Consider the following 21,382-nt stretch of genomic DNA (forward strand, 5'->3'; position numbering starts at 1 on the left):
ATCCCTCTCTGCAGACAAACTGTGCTACTGGATTAAGATGTGAAGATCCCAGCCTGGTGCCATAGCAACCAAGGGTTTAGCCCCCACCCCTGTGGACAGTCCTCCCAGTTCCCAGAGCCTGGTCTGACATTCCTCCCAGCAGCTCCGCCTTGCAGCTGGAAAACCAACTTCTAGGCTGAGCAGAAGCTTTGCAAAACCTTATAGGCTCAATAAATGCCCTTAAAATCTGTACCCCCATAATATGCCGAAATAAAAAAAAAAAAGAAAGAAAGAAAAAAAAAAGAAAAAAAGAAAAAACAAAAAAAACCCTTATAGGCTCAAATAACCTACCCACAATCTGCTTCACTCCTCCACATACCTTTACTGTGGTGAAGACCAAGCACCCCCTGCAAGCTACACATCCCCTCCTAAAGTTTGGGATACTCAAGTACCCCACCTGGGGGACTGAAACCTACCAAGGGCACAAAACAACATCTTGGCAGTTGGCTTTTTCACACAAGTCATCAAGCACTGACAGGGAGAACAACTCTACAGCTCATCACAGCATCTGTCAACTCAATCAAACAGGGCATGGCTGATCCATTTCACAAACACCACCTACCAGGGCTGAGATTAAGCCAGGGGACCCACTAAAATCCACACTGCTGGAAACAGGTGAAGATAGCAGGAGAAAGACAACCCAAGAGGGTGATCAAACCTGCTTGAACACATCTCATAAGCAACTTAGGATCAGCACATTTCTCCCTGGAACCGTCAGGAATTGATCTTTGGATACATGGGGACAGGCATGCAGGCCAGACCCAGTAGACTCAGTACTCGATTGTGTTGCTACATGGGAAGGAATCAGTGGAAGAATTCCAGAAGTATGAAAAATAAGAGCAAAAGGCCACCCCCAAAGGGAACACCAGCTCTTAAGCCATGGATACAAACCAAAATGAAAATATTAAAATGACAGATAAAGAATTCCACATATGGATTATATATGGAAGCTAAATGAAATCTGAGAGAAAATGGAAAACCAACTCAAAGAAACCAGAAAAACAATTCACAATATGAATGAGAGATTCACCAAAGAGACTGACATTTTAAAGAAAAACCAAATGGAACTTCTGGTAATGAAAAATTTATTTAAGGAAATGTAGTACACAGTGGAAAGTTTTAAGAATAGACTAGACCAGGCAGAGGAAAGAATCTCAAAGCTTGAAGACAACACTTTGTATTAAATCAGTCAGTTAAAAAAATAATGAACAGAGAATTAAGAGGAATGAACAAAATCTACAAAAACAATTTGGGATTATATAAAACATCCAAATATAAGAATTATAGGAATCCCAGAGGGAGAAGAAGAAATGCACAAGGGCTAGGAAACCTATTTGAGGGAATAATTGAGGAAAACTTTCTGGTCTTGCTAGAGATTTGGACATCCAGGTACAAAAGGCTCAACCAACACCTGGGAGATTAGTCACAGAGGGGCAATCACCAAGACACACAGTCATCAGACTGGCCAAAGTCAACATGAAGTAGGAACTGCTGTGAACTGTAGGTGAAAACATCAAGTAACTTACAATGGAAAACACATCAGGTTTTGCAGATTTCTCAAATGAGACTTTACAAAACAAAAGGGACTGGGGCTCATCCTCAGTCTTCTTAAACAAAATAACTGCCAGTCTAGAATTTTATATCCTGTAAAACTAAGTTTCATAAATGAAGGAGAAATAAAGACTTTTCTAGACAAACAAACACTAAGGGATTTTGTCAAAAACAAATCTGACTTCAAGAAAATACTCAGAACTGCATTATACATGAATCAGCATATTAGTCCCCCAGCAGTGTAAAACCATCCCAAAAGCTAAAGCTCAGAGCTCAAATAAAGCAATGATACAAGAGGTAAAACAAAGCAATAAGGTACTACCCAACAGGATGAACAGAATAACATTCCATCTATCAATTCTATCAACAAATGTAAATGATTTGAATTCCCCACTCAAGAGACATAGGCTGACTGAATAGATAAAAAAAAAAAAAAAAAAAAAAAAAAAAAAGAATTCAAGTATCTGCTGTCTCCAGGAAACATATTATTCTAATCCACAAGTACTCTTACAGCCCCTAGGTCAAGAGATGGAAAAAGATATTCCATGAAAATGGAAACCAAAAGAAAGTTGGTGTAGCCATTTTCATATCAGATAAAATTGACTTTAAATTGACAAAGTAAAAAAAGAAAAAGATGGTTATTATGTAATCGTAAAGGGTGTAATTCAACAAGAAGACATAACAATCCTAAATAGTTATGAACATAATACAGTACAAAAATTAATTCAAGATAGATAAAGGAGTTAAATTTAAGGCATGAAACCATAGTAATTATAGAAGAAACTGTTGGGAAAACTCTTCTAGATATGAGCCTATGCAAAGATTTTATGAAGAAGACCCCAATGGCATTCACAGCAACAACAACAATAAGTAAATGGGATTTTATTAAATTAAAAAGCTTATGCACAGCCAAAGAAATAATTAATAGAGCAAATAGACAACCTACAGAATGGGAAAAAATATTCACAGGTATACATCCACTAAAGGACTAATAACCAAATCTACAAAGAAGTCAGAGCAAATCAGCAAGAAAAAAATCAAACAGCCCCATTAAAAAGTGGACAAAATACATGAATACAAGCTTTCCAAAAGATGATAGACAAATGGCCAATAAAGATATAAAAAAATGTTCATCATCACTAATCATCAGGGAAATGTAAATTAAAACCACAATGAGATTTCACCTTACCCCAATCACAATGACTTTTATTAAAAACTTCCAAAACAACAGATGCTGGCATGGATGAGGAGATTAAGGAACACTTATGCAATGCTGGTGGGACTGCAAATTAGTACAACCTTTATGGATAACAGTATGGAGATTCCTCAAAGAACTAAAACTAGACCTACCATTTGATCCAGCGAACTCACCAGTGGGTATTTACTCAAAGGAAAATAAATCATTTTATCAAAAAGACACCTGCACTAGAATGTTTATCGCAACACAGTTCACAATTGCAAAGATTTGGAATAAACCAAAATAACCATCAATTCATAAATGGATTAATAAAATGTGATATATGTATATCATGGAATACTATTTAGCCATAAAGAAGGATGACTTAAGGCCTTTTACAACAGCTTGGATGGAACTAGAGACCATTATCTTAAGTGAAGTATCTAAAGAATGGAAAACAAACACCATACATACTCGCTATTAAATTGGAACTAATGGATGAGCACACATATGTATAGAGGGAAGTTAAACTTAACAATAATCAATGAGGGGCAGTGAGGAGGAGGGGACAGGCAAAATCCTACCTAATGGATACAGTGGACATTATCTATGTGATAGGCACACTGATAACGCTGGCTCAGGCATTATAAAAGCAACCCATATAACCAAAAACATATCGACCCCTGTAATATTTTGAAATAAAAAAAAGAAGGGATGGGGATGAAGATTATCAAAGCCTGAGAGGAAAAGCCCTAAGTGGAAAAATTTCAGTCTTTCAGAAATGCTTAGGCCCATCCTCTTGCTTGAGGTCTTGACACTACTTGACCACATGTAGCACAAACAATGCTGCTCAAACTATAAAGGCTGGACTTGGAAACTCTCTGTCATCCACCATATTCACTAGAACTTCCATGAACTGATTACCACTTCTTCCAGGCTTTGGACCACATTTTGCAGGGAAAATATTCAATTCTAAATAAGTTGTGGAAAACACCTTTCATGATTTCATCGCATCTCTCTCTCCAGGCTTCTTTGCTGCCAACACAAACAAGCTAACAATAAGATGGCAAAACTGCATCTACAGTTTAGGCATATACTTTGATTAATTGTACTTCGTTTCTTGTTCAAGGTATAGTAAATTACAATTTTGATTTGAAATAGGACATTTCATATTTAATGAGCTAATAATAGCTCTGAGAATTAACAGAAACACATTATTCAAGAATGACTCCACTGTCACAATATTTTATGGTCATTACATTTTGCATTTTTTAACTTATTCAAAGTAATTTATATAAATTTTAAGTGATTGGAGATGTTATATTAGTTTCTTAGCATCATTTGTACCAAATAATATATTTTGGATATTTTTTCATATTTGGAACACTTTGCAGGAATCATATACATGGCTCTAATTTCTAGGGGTTAACAATATCAGAAATTTAGACATTAGATTTGAAATGGTAAAAAAAATAAAAGAACTCTCCATTTGAGGATCAATGTCATAGATTAAAAGTTAATTGACACAACTCCTTGCAGAAGACATTACATAACTCAATGAAGAGAATTATTTTAAGCTGGTATATTACTTTATTATTATGTAATAAATTGTCAAGTTCTTGTCCCACAAAACTATACTGTATGACGATATGATGGGTTCTTTAGTCCTAAAACTTGGAGTAAGTTGATACACAATAATTAGTAGCTGGAATATCTAAGTATCCTATCTGAAGGGAGGTCCATCTTTCTGATGCACTGAAGACTCAACAAGTGTCAGCATCCTAAAAAGCCAAATACTCTCAGGTTTCTGGAATATGATCTGAAATGCTCCAGCATCATACATGAGGGCCTAGCCTCCTCGTACCAGGGCAGAGGCCCTACCAACCACTGCTAGAAAAAAATATAAAAATAAAAACATGACAGAGTCTACAAATAGTTTTACTAATCACAGTGATTATTTTTTGTTTTTGTAATGTTTCCCTATCTTAAAAGAAGGATATAAAAAATGCTAAATAGCCAAGGATTCTGATTAATCAAGGTTGAATAAATGCTGTGCTGTGAGATTTAAAAAATATAAGAAAACTTGGTTTTTATATCACAATGATACAACCCACCAAGAGGAATATTTTTCTAAATGTCTAAAGGTATTTCATGTATACATAGCTCAATTATTTTTTTTTCAAAAAAGAAATGGAGAAATAATGAGGCTATAGTGAGTGTTGACATTTGAATTTATTGCTCTTCTGTTTTACTTAAATTAAGATCATCAAAACCTTAAGTTTACTATGATAATATTGTCATGTTTCTAAATGTCATGCCAATTATTAAGCTATGGATTCATATGAAATTCCCTAGACCATAATATAAACTTGAGTATGTTGTCTATGGAAAGGATGCTGCATATTATTGTAAAATTGAAGTAGAGGAATTGTGTTTAATTTTTGAACTCAATGCTAGTCTATAAAAAGTAAAGGACTTCTATACAAACTGCTGAAGCAGGGTTAATGCAGGGATTCATGATGTATAGATTGGTGATGTATAGATTCATGTACTATATATGATCATTTGTTTCTTACAAATCAAAAATCTCTTAAGAGATCAGCTTGCAAACTTACTTTGAATGCTTTGTATGTGGTGATTCTACTCTTAGATTCTTATGTAAGATAGCCACAGATACTATTTTATACTTCAGAATAGAGCAAATAAGGCCATCAGGTGGCAAAGATTTGCTTATATTTTTAGTTTCAGAGCAATATAGTGCAAACCCTGCCCTTGGTAAACGTCAACCTTAAAAGGAAGACCAGCATATTTGAATGTCATTTCTGGATTTGGTAGCCAGCAGCTAGAGAGCTACAACTTCTGAACATCAACTAAATCCCTTGACAAGATTCTCCTTTTTATAAAATCAATTATTTTGAGAGCAGCAGTCCCTGTATACTAAAATGACAGAATTTGAAAAGTAACTTACTGACACGTCTCACCCTAGCAATATAACCAGAATTTGTGAAACTCATACCAAAAGTAGTTTGGATTTAAAGAAGTCCTAAATCTTTTTAATATAGTTCTTACATTTCTTAATTTGGAATCAAAATGTCTCTTACAAAGTTTCCAATGCTAGCCGAAAAGTTATGTGGCAAATGATGGGGTCAAGACTGCAGTTTGGAGTATCAATTTCTAAATCTGATTGATGCTAACCACTCTTCTATTTTCTCATTCTTAATCAGATGGATTTTTTTCTGTTTTATATTCCTATCATCTGTTTAATAATTTCCCTTCCTAGTACAGGTGTCAGTATCTGCCCTAAGGGTCATTCAAGCTGTGTTTCAGTTTCTGTAATCTCTAGGACAAGCAGTGCCAACAACCCCAAGTAAAGAGTATAAAACCTCAGTACAGAAGTTCGGCCCACAAGGAGCAGACAAAATTTACCTCTTGATGCTTCCCTGATGTACTTCTAGAGCTTGAGTCTAAAAGCACTTAGTTTTACTTGCTGTTTACGCATTTAATTTTGTTTTTTTTTTAACCTGATATTTAGATCTTTTACCTTCTAAGCTTTGATTATCTTTGGGTACAACTACAGGGTTTACAGTCTTATAGAAATTTTCAATTTCTCTACTAAGAAAACTCTAACTTATTTCTAACATCTGAATTTGAAATTTGGTCTTATAAAAATCAAGTAAGAATGAATGAACAAATATAAAATTATTAGTATGTACAAATTATTACTCTAGCTGTTTTATATATTTCATTTCATTATTCTATATAATGCAATGTATCACTGTGCATATCTTTTAAAAATGAGAAAACTGAGCCTCATAAAGTTTAAAGAATAACAAATTATAAACATACTTATTCTAAAGTGAACCTAAAAATACACAGTAACTGAAGATATATTATCAACTCATTAAAAATTGAAAAGTAAATTATTATAGATCTGCAGTTCTCAACCAGGGGTGATTTTGTCCCCCACGGGATATTGAGCAATGTGTAGAGTTATTATGTTTTTGACTGTCATGGGAAGTGGGAAGGATGTAACTGGTATCCACTGTATAGAGGCTATAGATACTGTTAAACATCCTTCCCACACAGAAAATTCCTCCTCAAACAAAGAGTTATCCAGTTCAAAATGTCAGTAGTATCAGGCTGGAGAATTCTGCAAGTAGATTAGTAAAATAGACCTTTTGATTCTCAAAATCCAATGCTTATAATATTATTCCTCTTCACAACTAAAACACAATAGTCATAGAACTAGTGTGTAGAATTATCCTAGGAAGTAATTACATGTAAGCAATAACTAATAGGACCACAAAACTCCAAGAATAAATCTAGAAAAGTGATTCTCCCCTGCTCTTGTATAAACTGAACACATCAATTTTATATAATTTGCCTATGTATAATATTGTTTTACTAGACTTTTGTTTGTATTAAATAAGTTGAAATGTGAAAATATAAGTCATTATGGGTTAATAAAAGAGTACAATGTCCTATTTAAAAGCACAATGTTTATGTATAGTTGTTTAATGTAGAATTGTACTCATTGAAGTATTTATAAAATAACTACAAAAACAACTTGGAAGGAAATGACATCAAAAATTATTCTGAAAGATTCTACAAACTATGCCTTATCATGAGCTTATCACAACAAGCTGGGCTCACTTATATAAAATAAAAAAATTGTTTTTTAAACAAAACATCTTATATTTTAAATAAAGAAAATTTTAGTAAATCTCAGTTATTCAGAATAATTTGGAGGAAGACAAGTCAGCATGATAGAGTATGATAAAGTTAATACAGATTGATCAAACCAAATCATTGATGATATCTAAAATTATATCAGAAGAGTATAGGCTATATAAATACTTAAGGATTCTCTCTAATACATAAATAAAAATCTGCAGTTAACATAGAGATTGCCTTTAACTAAATTTAAGTTTCTGAGACAATTGAGGGTGATTAAAAACATTTTTCCCCTAAAGTGGTGTTTTAGTCACTCAAGCTAACCAAGTACCTCAGACTGTGTGGTTTAAACAGATATTTATTTCTCACTGTTCTGGAGGCTGGGAAGTCCAGGTTAAGGTGACAAACTTGTCAGTGTCTAGTGAGAGCTCTCTCCTTGGGTTGCAGATGGTTGCCTTCTCACTGTGTCCTAACATGGTGGAAAGACAAAGAGCTCTGGGCCCTCTTCCTCTTTTTATAAGGCCACAAATCCCTTTATGGGAGCCCCACCTTCAAGAATTCATCTAAACCTAATTATTTCCCAATGTCTCTATCTCCAAATACCTCTGAATACCAGCACAATGGGGGTAAGGACTTCAAAATATGGATTTTAGAGGGATACAAACATTCAGTCCATAACAGTTTAATTATTATTAAGGAATTCATTTATATTGCAAAACTTATCTTTATAAATACTAGGAGTCTAAACTTCCTTCTCATCTTTATCTAGATTATTGCAAGTTCTGATCAGTGAAGTCTTAATTAATGAGATCTTACTCTAACCTCTACCAGTTAATTTTCAAAGATATAGAAGTTTTCCTAATCAGTAGAGTATTTTTCAATCATTGATGAAATATTTATTATAAATATTGGGTCATTTTAACACAATACCATATAGAGGAGAATATTGAATGTGTTTTAATACTCCTTCTCAATGTGATTTTCCATTACTTATAAGCACAGATACAAAAACACTAAGCATTATGTGATTAAATTTTTATGTCTTAAATATTTCTATTATCTTTGTAGAACTTGCCATAAATCAGCATGTTTCTGATGGTGCTGAACAGCAGTAGCTTCCTTTCAAGGAAGAGATGTTTTCACGTTTATTTGAAAATTATGCCCTCACTACAGGATTCCATTTCCATTTAAATTCAACATATGACTCACTTTTAATCAGAGAAGATCAACCATGGACATCAAATGCAAGGCCTAGTCTCATGGTGAATGTTTCCTCTGATAAGAGCTTGACGTTTGGTTACATCAGACATCTAGTATGCAATGCTACAACAGACTATTAAGCCAAACAAATCTATTTTAAAATTTTACAAAAAAAATCTGCAGAAGAGAAATGAAAACATGTCTATACAAAGGCTTGTATGTGCATATTCACAGAAATACTATTCATAATAGCCCCAAAGTAGCATCAACCCAAATGCCAATGTGTATGAATAAACAAAATATGGTAGTAAACCCATACAAAGGAATATTGTATGTTACAACACAGAATAACCTGAAATCATTGTGCTAAGTGAAAGAAACAAGCTTCCGTGAATTCTAAAGTCACAAGGAACTAGAAGTTGCTAACAACCATGAAAACATGAAGGTGGATCTTGTCCCACTCAAGCATCTAATGAGAACTCAGCTCTGGCTGACACTTTCATTGAAGCCTTATGAGACCCTAAACAGAGGTCCCAACTAAGCCATGACCAGATTTCTGACCCACAGAAACTGTGAGATAATAAATGTGTTGTTTTAAGCCACCAAGTTTATGATAATTTGTTATGCAGCAACTAAAATACATTTATTAACAATAATAAAATAAATTTATTTTTCTAGGAGGCAAGAAAGAAAGTTCCCTATATCATTCATATAGCTTACTCATGATTAATGAGGTCATAATTTCTCCAGAAGTCCAAGCTCATCTAAATCATGAACCTCTTTAGTTCTCAGATTTTTTACTTGAATTTATTTAGAGAGTCATGCTGAAAACACTAACAAAAACTCATTCAATCCAGCTTGGCTCATTTGTTAGACTTCAAGGTTAAATCAGTCTAATTAAGATGTTAATGATTTTTAAAATTATTCTAACTCTATTTTTTTATTTTTCACATATTATTCAAAAGAACTAAAGTTAATGCCATCTGGAAGCTCACTTTTAGTGGAATAAACATTAAAGTGAAATTCTTTATTTAAAAAATAGAACTAGGCTAACTACCTAACATGATGGACAATGGTGGATTTATCTTTTTGAGCTGGAGGACAAAAAGCATTTGGTTGCCCTAATATCTTGAGGATTGTTGGAATTATTTGCTCTTCTTGGATTTTTAAAACTTTGAAAACAACAATTCAGTGTATTTGTGGTTATATCAAGGGAAATTAGACTAGAGTAAAATTTTTAAAAATTGTAAAAATTTCTACAATGCATAATTTACACTTAAATGCACTTGGATAATGATAATGGAAAAGTAGAAATTCAAACAACAAAGGAAAGAATAGAACATGGAATTAAGAATTAGTTTAATATTTTACTGAAATGAGAACCATTGAAACATCTACTTTTTCATTTCCTTTTCTAAACAAATGGAACTTCAGACACTAAATTTAGACTGAATTCCTCAGTGTTTGGGTTGGACCCTGGGATGGAACTGAACTGTTATCAGTGATATACTGGATAAAATAAAAGAGAGCCAAAGGCAAAATTTTCAGACACAAAATATAATTGAGAGTTTGATTTGAAAGAAGTAAAGCAGAGAAGCAGACTACTAAGCTGATGCAAGAGCATAAATCTGAGAAAACATTGATTCCAACCAAGAGAGATCAGGTAAGAAACTAAGCCAAGGTAGATTTCTGGAGCTGCATACTTGTGGTCTAGCCAATGTATGGGGAGCAGGTTATTAAGGGTATGAAACCCACTCATACAGAAAGGCTATTTGGAATATATGAGAGAAGAAAAGCTGAGATAAAACTGTATTAAACCACGAGTGAATTAATAAAAACACATTTCACAATAACAAAGTAGTTGAAGAATATGAAAATTAAGGAAAAATTAAGGGAATAAACAAAAGGGATCTGATGAAAGCCCACAAAGAGGTAAAAATAAAAATGTTAAAATAACTGTGGAAGGAATGAGACAGAGGGTATTAATCAATTCCACCATAGTTACCAATGCCTAAAACACTACAGATGAATAATGTAATAATAAAGAATAATGTGAAATGTATTATAATCTTGTAGTATTACTGCTCCATATATAGTAGAGATGTACTGGAATTTTTAAAATTTTTGTACTAATGTTTGTTTTTGCTTATTAGTGCAAACTGCACACATCCTAGTTTTTAGATGGTGGGAAAATGCGAGCTTTATATTGTACATTTGCAAAGCATGATGCTTTTTCAAACAAATTTTAATATTAATTCTGATATTTAAATCACACAGACAAAAAATGGTTTTGAAACAAAATGATCATTGATCATTGGCAGTGGCCAGAATGCTGCTGCCTTTTTGAAGTCAAGTTCTGGCTCAAAGGGAAAGCTTCATGTTTATTTAGTCATGCTTTCCATGGGTAAAGAAGGAGAGATGGGAACTATCCCTGGTTTAGAAGTTAGCTTTGTAATGCCACAGTGTACTAGAAATCAGTGTGATCCATCATAGAGGACATGCCCACACCTGACACCTTCCTTAGGACAAGAGTTAAGTAAAAGTCTTCACTTAAACAAAATATTACATTGAATACATTAGAGTCCTGCTTTTCTTCTTCAGTATGGGTTATAAAAGAGGAAATAAATTTCATGAAAGATTAAAGCTAAAAAAAGAATGTTCTGATCATGGGCACAGACTCATTTAAATGTTAGATTATGTTAGTGAGAGAAGTTCCAAATGTTTAGTACATAAAACCTTATTAAATCAATTTACATGTCATATATCTTTCTGTCATCCTTTCAACAGCTATTGGTATTTTTGTATTTTATAATAACACAGGGTTTCATAATAATATAGTATTTTCTCTGAAAATTCTTTAAAAGTACACATTCATTTTATATACATAACTGTAAAACAACATAATTTGAATTATGATGAACTATTAAATATATTTGAAATTTGCTTTCGTGTGCATTTAGTGTTTCACTTATAGATTCAATTGTCTCATATCTCAATGTAAGGAAACAAAATTTTATTTTTCAATTTATATCTCTATTGATAGATATCTCTATATCTCTCTATTGGGAATAATTTTTAAAATTATTTAAAAACTTCATTAATAGTGATAGATACCAACAATGATCTGACAAGTCAATTATTTTGTCTTTTATATTCAATTTTCCTTGAATTATGTTGTCAAATATGATTGCTATAACAAAAGAAAATATGATAATAGTCACAGGAATGAAAAAAACTATTCTTTTTGAGGTAATCCCCCCAGCACAAAACTGTATCAGGAAGTTTTAGAATCTAGCTATTCATGTCCTATATGTCATCAGTGTCATTTATTACAAAACCTGATTAACCTTCAAAATCACATAGGAAGTTTTGGAAGCACTGAAATTCCTAGCCCTGGTTTTGTCCTACTAAATCAGAATCTCTGGTATATAGAATTTAAGGAGCAATATATGTAAATTCCACCACAGATCCAAGTGACCCGCCAGGTTTGAGAATCACTCATTGACATTTTTCTAAAATATCTGTGTGGAGGTAGGGGAAGAGCGGTTCACTTGTATACTTTTTATAAAGATCTCTTAATAATACTGACTTAAGGCTACATTTAGATTACTGCCAGCTACTTTTTAACAGTTTCTCACAAAAACTCTTGAGAATTTTTGAGCATCTGACACATGTGAGATACTAGAATAGAAAAAGTATAGAAATGGACTCTGAGAGTCAAAAATTTTTTCTTTTTGCCAAGAATAAAAAATGAAAGTTGGAAAACTTTTGCATTTAGAAAAAAAGGTTGATTTTAGCTCTGGTGTCTAGATAAAGGTGAATTAAATGAGTAATTCTTGTTTTGAAATAATTTAGGAGATCATTTATCTTTATTTCATCAGTGGAGAAAGTGAGGTTCATTGCTCACAACTAGTGATTTAATCCAAGCATTATTTGTCCCTCTCAGTCCCTCTTATTAGGGAAGCTGCCCAAATTGTGTTCACATCATAGGCCACTGGACTTGGTTTCTCCCATGACATAGCAAACTAACAATGTGATACACAACTGAAGTGATACACGAAAAATAAAAGTGAGGTTACAAAGTAAATTTTCCTGAAAGAATTTCATTGGTATACACAAAAATCGATAAGCCATAAGATATTGGGGCTGCTACAGGTTTTTATTTATTTTTTTAAGGATGTGAGTTATGAACTACAGAGATGCTTTTGAAAGTAAATCTATTGGGAGCAATGGGGAGGGACTAGAAGAATACAAGTGTATTTAAATGGAACCCAAATAGTCATATTCATTTACAAAAGCCCTGAAATTGGGTATAGACTTTTATGTCAAACGGAGAAGACTTTACTGATTTGAGATAATGTTTAAGGCTTCATAAGACACTGTAATAATTAATTTAGAGAAACAAAATTATAAAGAAGACTGAAAGTTTGATGAAACAAAATTGGCAATATAGAATATAGGGAAAGATCATGCAGGGAGAAAAGGTGAGAGAAAATAAAATTTTCATTAGGACTTACAAACTTGCAATTATTCAGAATCTTCAAGAAAGGTTTTTTGAGTGTGGATTATTGAGATTCACACCCAGGAATCCTGATTCAGTAGGTCTGTGGTAAGAGTCATGAATCTGAATTTTAATAAATTCTCCAGGTGAGTTTGATTATCAATAAGATGTAAGAATCACCAGTTCAGAGGGAAGAAAATGACTTAAAATATGAATTCTACTCTGTCACTTAGTAATGAAGGTGGATGCAAAAATATTATTTAAGCTTTCTATGCCTTGATGTAAAATGAGAAACATGAACAAGAATATGAGGCATGGAATTGTCCATGGAACTCCATCAGCTGAGCAGCCTTAATGAATTAGGGTGGCCCAGAGCACTACGTGCTTAGCCATGTTCTCTGCCACACAACAGCCTTGGAGAGGACCTCTCAGAGCCCCTCAGATTCCACGTTGAAAACCATGGAGTTAATAAATGAGTGGATTAATAAATGTGGTATATGTGTACCATGAAGTTCTACTCAGCCACAAAAAACAATGGTGATCTAGCACCTCTTGTATTATCCTGGATAGAGCTGGAGCCCATTCTACTAAGTGAAATATCCCAAGAATGGAAACACAAGCACCACATGTACTCACCAGCAAATTGGTTTTAGCTGATCAACACTTAAGTGCACATATAGTAATAACATTCATAGGGTGTCAGGTAGATGGGAGGGGGCAGGAGGGGATGAGTATACACACACTTAAAGGGTGTGGTGCACCGTCTGGGGGATGGACATGCTTGAAGCTCTGACTCAGGTGGGGCAACAGCAATATACGTAACCTAAACATTTGTACTCCATAATATGCTGAGTTTAAAAAAATTAAAATAAATTAAAATAAAATAAAATAAGGGCCGGGCGCAGTAGCTGACACCTGTAATCTTAGCACCCTGGGAGTCTGAAGCCGGAGGATCGCTTGAAGTCAGGAGATCGAAGCCAGCCTGAGCAAAAGCAAGACCCTGTTTCTACTAGAAATAGAAAGAAAAAAAAATTAGCCAGTCAACTAAAAATAGAAACACAAAATTAGTCGGGCGTGGTGGCATGTGCCTGTAATCCCAGCTACTCCGGAAGCTGACGCAGGAAGATCACTTGAGCCCAGGAGTTTGAGGTTGCTGTGAGCTAGGCTGATGCCACAGTGCTCACTTTAGCCCTGGCAACAAAGCGAGACTCTGTCTCTAATTAAATAAGTAAGTAAGTAAGTAATGCAGGCAGTCCTTGGGTTACAGACAACCAGACTTAAGATGTTCAGTACTTAGAAAAGGGCACCCAAGGCGATCCCCAGGGTAATTTATAATTAAATTAATTAATTAATACTTTAGGAATTACTCTTGGGTGCATGGAAACAAATCAGTGTAAGCAGTTTCTTGGCGCAGGATCTTTTCCTTAGTGGCTAGTCTCATTGTTTATATGTTTGCTTATGCACAGCATCACTTTTGTCTTAACTTTTTTATTTGATCTTGTGAGTCTGTGTTTACACTCATGACCATGTCTCCAAAGTGCCCTGCAAGTCCAGGTGACCCTGGAGGGCCTTCACAGAAGTGATTATGTCTGTGTGGCTCATCCCATTGCCCCCTCTTCCAGCTGTCTTCTGACATCAGCTCTTGGACACATCCCCTGTTTTACACTCACAATGTTCCATGTGACTCTCCTACGTACACTTACTATTTGTGATTATTTGATAAATGTCTGTCTTCTTGTATAAAATATATGATTCATGACCAGGGTTCATGTGTGATTTTGCTTACTACTTTGATTTTTCAGCAACTATGACAGCACCAAATAAATAAGAAACACTAAACAGATGTTTTTACTTGAATAAAAAAAAATGAGTAAAATTTGTTCAAGTAAAAAGGAAAAATTTATATATTGAATGGTGCTGGAAGACCAAGAAAGATAAGACCTATAAAGTATACATTGGATTGAATAACCTGGAGATGATTTGGGTCTTTAGCAATTAGTGCTCAAGACTGATATGGATTGAGAAGTTAGTGCCCAGGATTTGAGACACTAAATCATGGAATCTGTTCTGTAAGTTTGGATGTAAAGTGAAGGAGAATGATGGAGAGTTCATGAATAGCGGTGTGGGATTGAATAATTTTTTACCTTGATTTGTTTTAAAACTGGGAGATCATATATAAAAGCTGTTAGGAATGATTCAAAGAAAGATAAAAGGTTAAAAATGTGACAGTAGGAGGAAATAATGTAAAGCAAAATTTCTTAAAGGTGTTGAAAGGCTGAATTTATATTGTACAAATAAATATATTATTTTAAAATTTGGACCTAAACAAGAAAGATTGGATGTTATTCTATTTAGTTTAAAGCTTTGGTTGTGGAAAGCTTTGGTGGTTTTTACTCAAGTGCTTAATTTCTTTCCCTGAGAAGTAAGAAAGAAAGATTTCTGCTTTCAGTAGATGAACAGATAGGGATGAGGTAAGTTGAATGATTCCCTGAGGGAGGTCAGGTTTTTAAATGGTAGTCATTATGAAGAATTAGAGAACTACCTGACTTGAATGATAGTAGGATTACCACACTTAGGGTCAAATTAAGGGTAATGACCATTTCTTAGGTAAGGAAATGTTCTCTGTGTGTAATTTTCTCCAAATGAATTCAGCAGCTCACATAAAGGCATGCAAAAAGCAGGGAGACAGACATATTAGTATATTACTGGTGGGGTTTTGCCACATCGATTTAATAAAAGATAAATGGAACAAATACATTTAGAATATTGAAAAAAGACTGATTAAATGATAGACATAAAATAAATGCTGTGTGGCAATGAGGTAGATGATGGACAAGAGAATAGCCAAACTATAAAAACCAACATTTATTCATTAGTATCCCATTATTGTTATTCTTGCTACCTACTAAGGAAAAATCCTTCACATTTTTATTTTCTTCAGAAGTGATTTATTCATATTTACAAATTAGTATTCATATAAATTTAAGAAGCATTTTTCAGAGACATTTTTCAAAAGATTTTGATTAGAAGTACACTGAATTTCAAAATTATTTGGGGATGATTTGTCATTATTATAAAATGAGTCTTCCTATTCATGAATACAATATGCCATTCTATTTATTCAAATTTCCTTTGTTTTCATAAATAATAATTTCTGATTTTTATAAATGTCTTGCATATCTATTGTTTAGATACCTCATGATTTTAGTTGTACTAATTAGTAGCTTTTCTAAAAGATTTGCATTTCTAAATTTTTGTATTTTTTTTCCATATTTGGTTTATACACAGACAACTTCTTTGTTAATCAGAGCAATTTGTCTATGGAGTACTAGTCTTTTATGTTAGTATTTTCTATAAATAATGACCATTTTTCTTCTTTCTAATCTTTATACCTGATATCTTTACTTTTGCTGTGCTTATGAGAACCAGTAGAGCAATACTGAAGTAAAAGTGTCATAACAGCCCTCTTTATTGTGTCCTATGCTTGTATAACTCTAGTTAAAATCCACAAATCATTGTGTGCAGAATTCTATTATCATTAAATTCTGAGTGCTCTTTATTTCCAATATGATTTCTTCTATGCTGAACAAATCACTTATAAATGTTTTATATGTGTGTGTATGTATGTGTTTATATATATATATATTTTTGGTTTTGATTTATAATATAGAAATTTCTAATATATTATGCTTCAAAGAACATGGTGAATATATACGAAAGATAGAGTCATCTCACAGCTGGACTGAGGAGGCTGTATGCTAATCTCTGGGGATACTTGGAAGTCTGGCACTGATTAGTCACCAAGATAAGGATGATATGGTTAGTGACCTATAATGGGCTAATGACCTTTCTAACTTCAAAATTCCCCTAGCAGCAGTGAGGCCAGCTTGTTTACATTGCTTAGAGATAAGCACACTGATATGTTAATCTAGTTTAACCAGTTATTATACTATGACTGGCTTCGTTATGTGGCCAATAAGGAAAAAGTTGGTTCTTTGAAAAAATAAACAAAATTGACACACCATTAGCTAAGCTAACGAAAAGCAGAAAAGAGAAATCTCTAATAAGCTCCATCAGGAATAAAAAAGGAGATATCACAACTGATCCCAAAGAGATACAAGATACAATTTATGAATACTACAAAAATCTTTATGCACACAAACTGGAAAATGTGGAGGAAATGGACACATTTCTAGAAACACACAGCCTCCCTAGGCTCAACCAGGAAGAAATAGATTCCCTGAACAGACCAATCTCAACAGCTGAAATAGAAACAGCAATTAAAAATCTCCCTAAAAAGAAAAGTCCCGGTCCAGATGGCTTCACACCTGAATTTTACCATACTTACAAAGAAGAACTAGTACCTATCTTGCAGAAACTATTCCACAACATCGAGAGGAACGGAAACCTCCCCGACACCTTTTATGAAGCAAATATTACTCTGATACCAAAACCAGAAAAGGATGCAACAAAAAAAGAAAACTACAGACCAATATCCCTAATGAATATAGATGCAAAAATTTTCAACAAAATCTTAGCTAACCGAATCCAGACACTTATCAAAAAAATAATCCACCACGACCAAGTGGGCTTCATCCCAGGGATGCAGGGATGGTTCAACATACGTAAATCTATCAATGCAATTCACCACATAAACAGAATCAAAAACAAAGACCACATGATTCTTTCAATAGATGCAGAAAAAGCTTTTGACAAAATTCAACACCCTTTCATGATACAAACACTTAAGAAAATAGGCATAGAAGGGACATACCTAAAAATGATACAAGCCATATATGACAGACCCATAGCCAACATCATACTGAATGGGGAAAAATTGAAAGCATTCCCACTTAGAACTGGAACCAGACAAGGCTGCCCACTATCTCCACTTCTGTTCAACATAGTACTGGAAGTCTTGGCTACAGCAATCAGACAGGAAAATGGAATCAAAGGTATCCAAATAGGGGCAGAAGAGATCAAACTTTCACTCTTTGCTGATAATATGATATTGTATCTAGAAAACCCCAAGGATTCAACCAAGAAACTCCTGGAACTGATCAATGAATTTAGTAAAGTCTCAGGATACAAAATCAATACACAGAAATCAGAGGCATTCATATACGCCAACAACAATCTAATTGAGAACCAAATCAAAGACTCAATTCCCTTCACAATAGCAACAAAGAAATTAAAGTACCTAGGAATATACTTAACCAAGGACATAAAAGACCTCTACAGGGAGAACTATGAAACACTGAGGAAGGAAATAGCAGAGGATGTAAACAGATGGAAATCCATACCATGCTCGTGGATCGGCAGACTCAATATCATCAAAATGTCTATACTACCCAAACTGATCTACAGATTCAATGCAATACCTATTAAAATCCCATCAGCATTCTTCACAGATATAGAAAAAATAATTTTACGCTTCGTATGGAACCAAAGAAGACCCCGAATATCAAGAGCAATTCTAGGCAACAAAAACAAAATGGGAGGCATTAATATGCCAGATATCAAACTATACTACAAAGCTGTAGTAATTAAAACAATATGGTATTGGCACAAAAATAGGAATATTGACCAGTGGAACAGATGTGAGAATCCTGATATAAAACCATCCTCATATAGCCATCTCATCTTTGACAAAGCAGACAAAAACATACGCTGGGGAAAAGAATCCCTCTTCAATAAATGGTGCTGGGAAAACTGGATAGCCACCTGTAGAAGGCTAAAACAGGACCCACACCTTTCACCTCTCACAAAAACCAACTCACGCTGGATAACAGACGTAAACCTAAGGTATGAAACTATTAGAACTCTAGAGGAAAAAGTTGGAAACACTCTCCTAGACATTGGCCTGGGCAAAGAGTTTATGAAGAAGTCCCCAAAGGCAATCACAGCAGCAACAAAAATAAATGGGACATGATCAAACTACAAAGCTTCTGCACAGCCAAAGAAATAGTCATGAAAGTAAACAGACAACCTACAGAATGGGAGAAAATTTTTGCATCTTATGCATCCGATAAGGGACTGATAACTAGAATATACTTAGAACTCACGAAAATTAGGAAGAAAAAATCAAATAACCCCATTAAAAAGTGGCCAAAGGACTTGAACAGAAATTTTTCTAAAGAAGACAGAAGAATGGCCAACAAACATATGAAGAAATGCTCAACATCTCTAATCAACAGGGAAATGCAAGTCAAAACCACAATGAGATATCACTTAACTCCAGTGAGAATGGCCTTTATAAAAAAATCTCCAAACAATAAATGCTGGCGTGGTTGTGGAGAGAGAGGAACAATCCTACACTGCTGGTGGGACTGCAAACTAGTTCAACCTCTGTGGAAAGCAATATGGAGATACCTTAAAGCGATACAAATGAATCTACCATTTGATCCAGCAATCCCATTGCTGGGCATCTACCCAAATGATCCAATGACACTCTACAAAAAAGACACCTGCACTCAAATGTTTATAGCAGCACAATTCATAATTGCAAGGCTGTGGAAACAGCCCAAGTGCCCATCAATCCAAGGATGGATTAATAAAATGTGGTATATGTATACCATGGAGTACTATTCAGCTCTAAGAAACAATGATGATATAGCACATCTTATATTTTCCTGGTTAGAGCTGGAACCCATACTACTAAGTGAAGTATCCCAAGAATGGAAAAACAAGCACCAATATATTCTCCAGCAAACTGGTATTAACTGAGTAGCACCTAAGTGGACACATAGGTACTACAGTAATAGGGTATTGGGCAGGTGGGAGGGGAGAGGGGGGCGGGTATATACATACATAATGAGTGAGATGTGCATCATTTAGGGGATGGTCATGGTGGAGACTCAGCTACATACTTTAAAAAAAACAAACAAAAAAAAAAACAAACAAACAAACAAAAATGCTCCACTGGAAACTTTTGCCTGAGTTTTCCTGAAACTAAGATTCTTTACATATTTGATGATTCATAATTTGGAGATGAAGCATGCCCTGTGTTACTACGAAAGGATGCTGGGAAGCTGCACCTGAAGCTCTCTCAGGTCTTGAATCTTGCCTGTGCTTTCTTTGTTTGTTTTACCTACTGTACTATTCACTTTTATTAAAGCTTTATGTTAGTTTGGGGTCAGTGGTATCCTGTGAGACCTTTTAATTCTCTGACTTGTGTAATCATTGGGGTTGGTGCTATTGGCAAAAGGTTTAAAATAACCTTTGACATTATAATTTCATTATAATTGTGAGGAAGAGTGTAGGACATCAGAGTGGGGACCCATTGTTATAAGGTTGCCTGCCTAGTAATATCTGAGGTTAGGGCCACCAAGTTCTGACTATCGGTAAGCATAAAAGTGTATTGATGTCACCTGGAATTGGTAATCCCAGCATCCGGAAAAAAGTGATTAGATCACACAAGGAACTCAAATAAAAGGGAAATCAGAATACCTTTGATGCTTTTCTCAGTGTTAGCAAAATGAAAGTAAATGATGAACAGACACTGTTTGGTAGAGCCACAGAATTATGACCATTTGGTTAAGTGTGTAAGGGAAGGAATGTGGTTCCAAAATGGAATTAGGAACTATTTGTTTTGATCAGAATAAGATCCATGTCTGACCAATAGTTACTAAAAATATTTTATCGGTTGGCAGAGTTAAGACTTAAGAGATGATTGAAACATAGGGATATTTATTTTAAGAATTAAGCCATTTTTATACTGCTATTAACAACTACCTTACAAATCCCTATTGAAAGGAATTTCACACATGGGAGATCAAGGAGTTATTTCACTTGGATTATACATTACCAGATAAAAGAGAATGCTTTGTCTTAATCAGCATCCTCAGCTGCAGGTTTTGAATACTGTTGTTAGATTGGAAAACAATCAGTCTGTTAATTTAGATAAATGTAGGGCTTAGGTAACACATACATTGTAAAGGGGATTGTCCAACTTTATCCTTAGATAATAAATGCAATAATCTTTCTTTGGCTGATAAAATGTTAAAAATGTAAACAATTACATATTGATTATATTGTGATTATATTGATCATGTAGTGATTACATGGTGATAATAAAGTTTATCCTAATTCTATGACATTGATCCAAGTAATAAGTGATGCTGAGATGAAGGGGCTCCAACTGCCTGAGCCCCTTCAGGCAGTTACCTTGTAGGGCAGACAAAATGGTGTGAATGAAGCCCTTGACACTCCTTGCACAGATACCATGAATGGGTCTAAAT

This window comes from Microcebus murinus, chromosome 9 (assembly GCF_040939455.1).
Source record: "Microcebus murinus isolate Inina chromosome 9, M.murinus_Inina_mat1.0, whole genome shotgun sequence".
Taxonomy (NCBI): Eukaryota; Metazoa; Chordata; class Mammalia; order Primates; family Cheirogaleidae; genus Microcebus; species Microcebus murinus.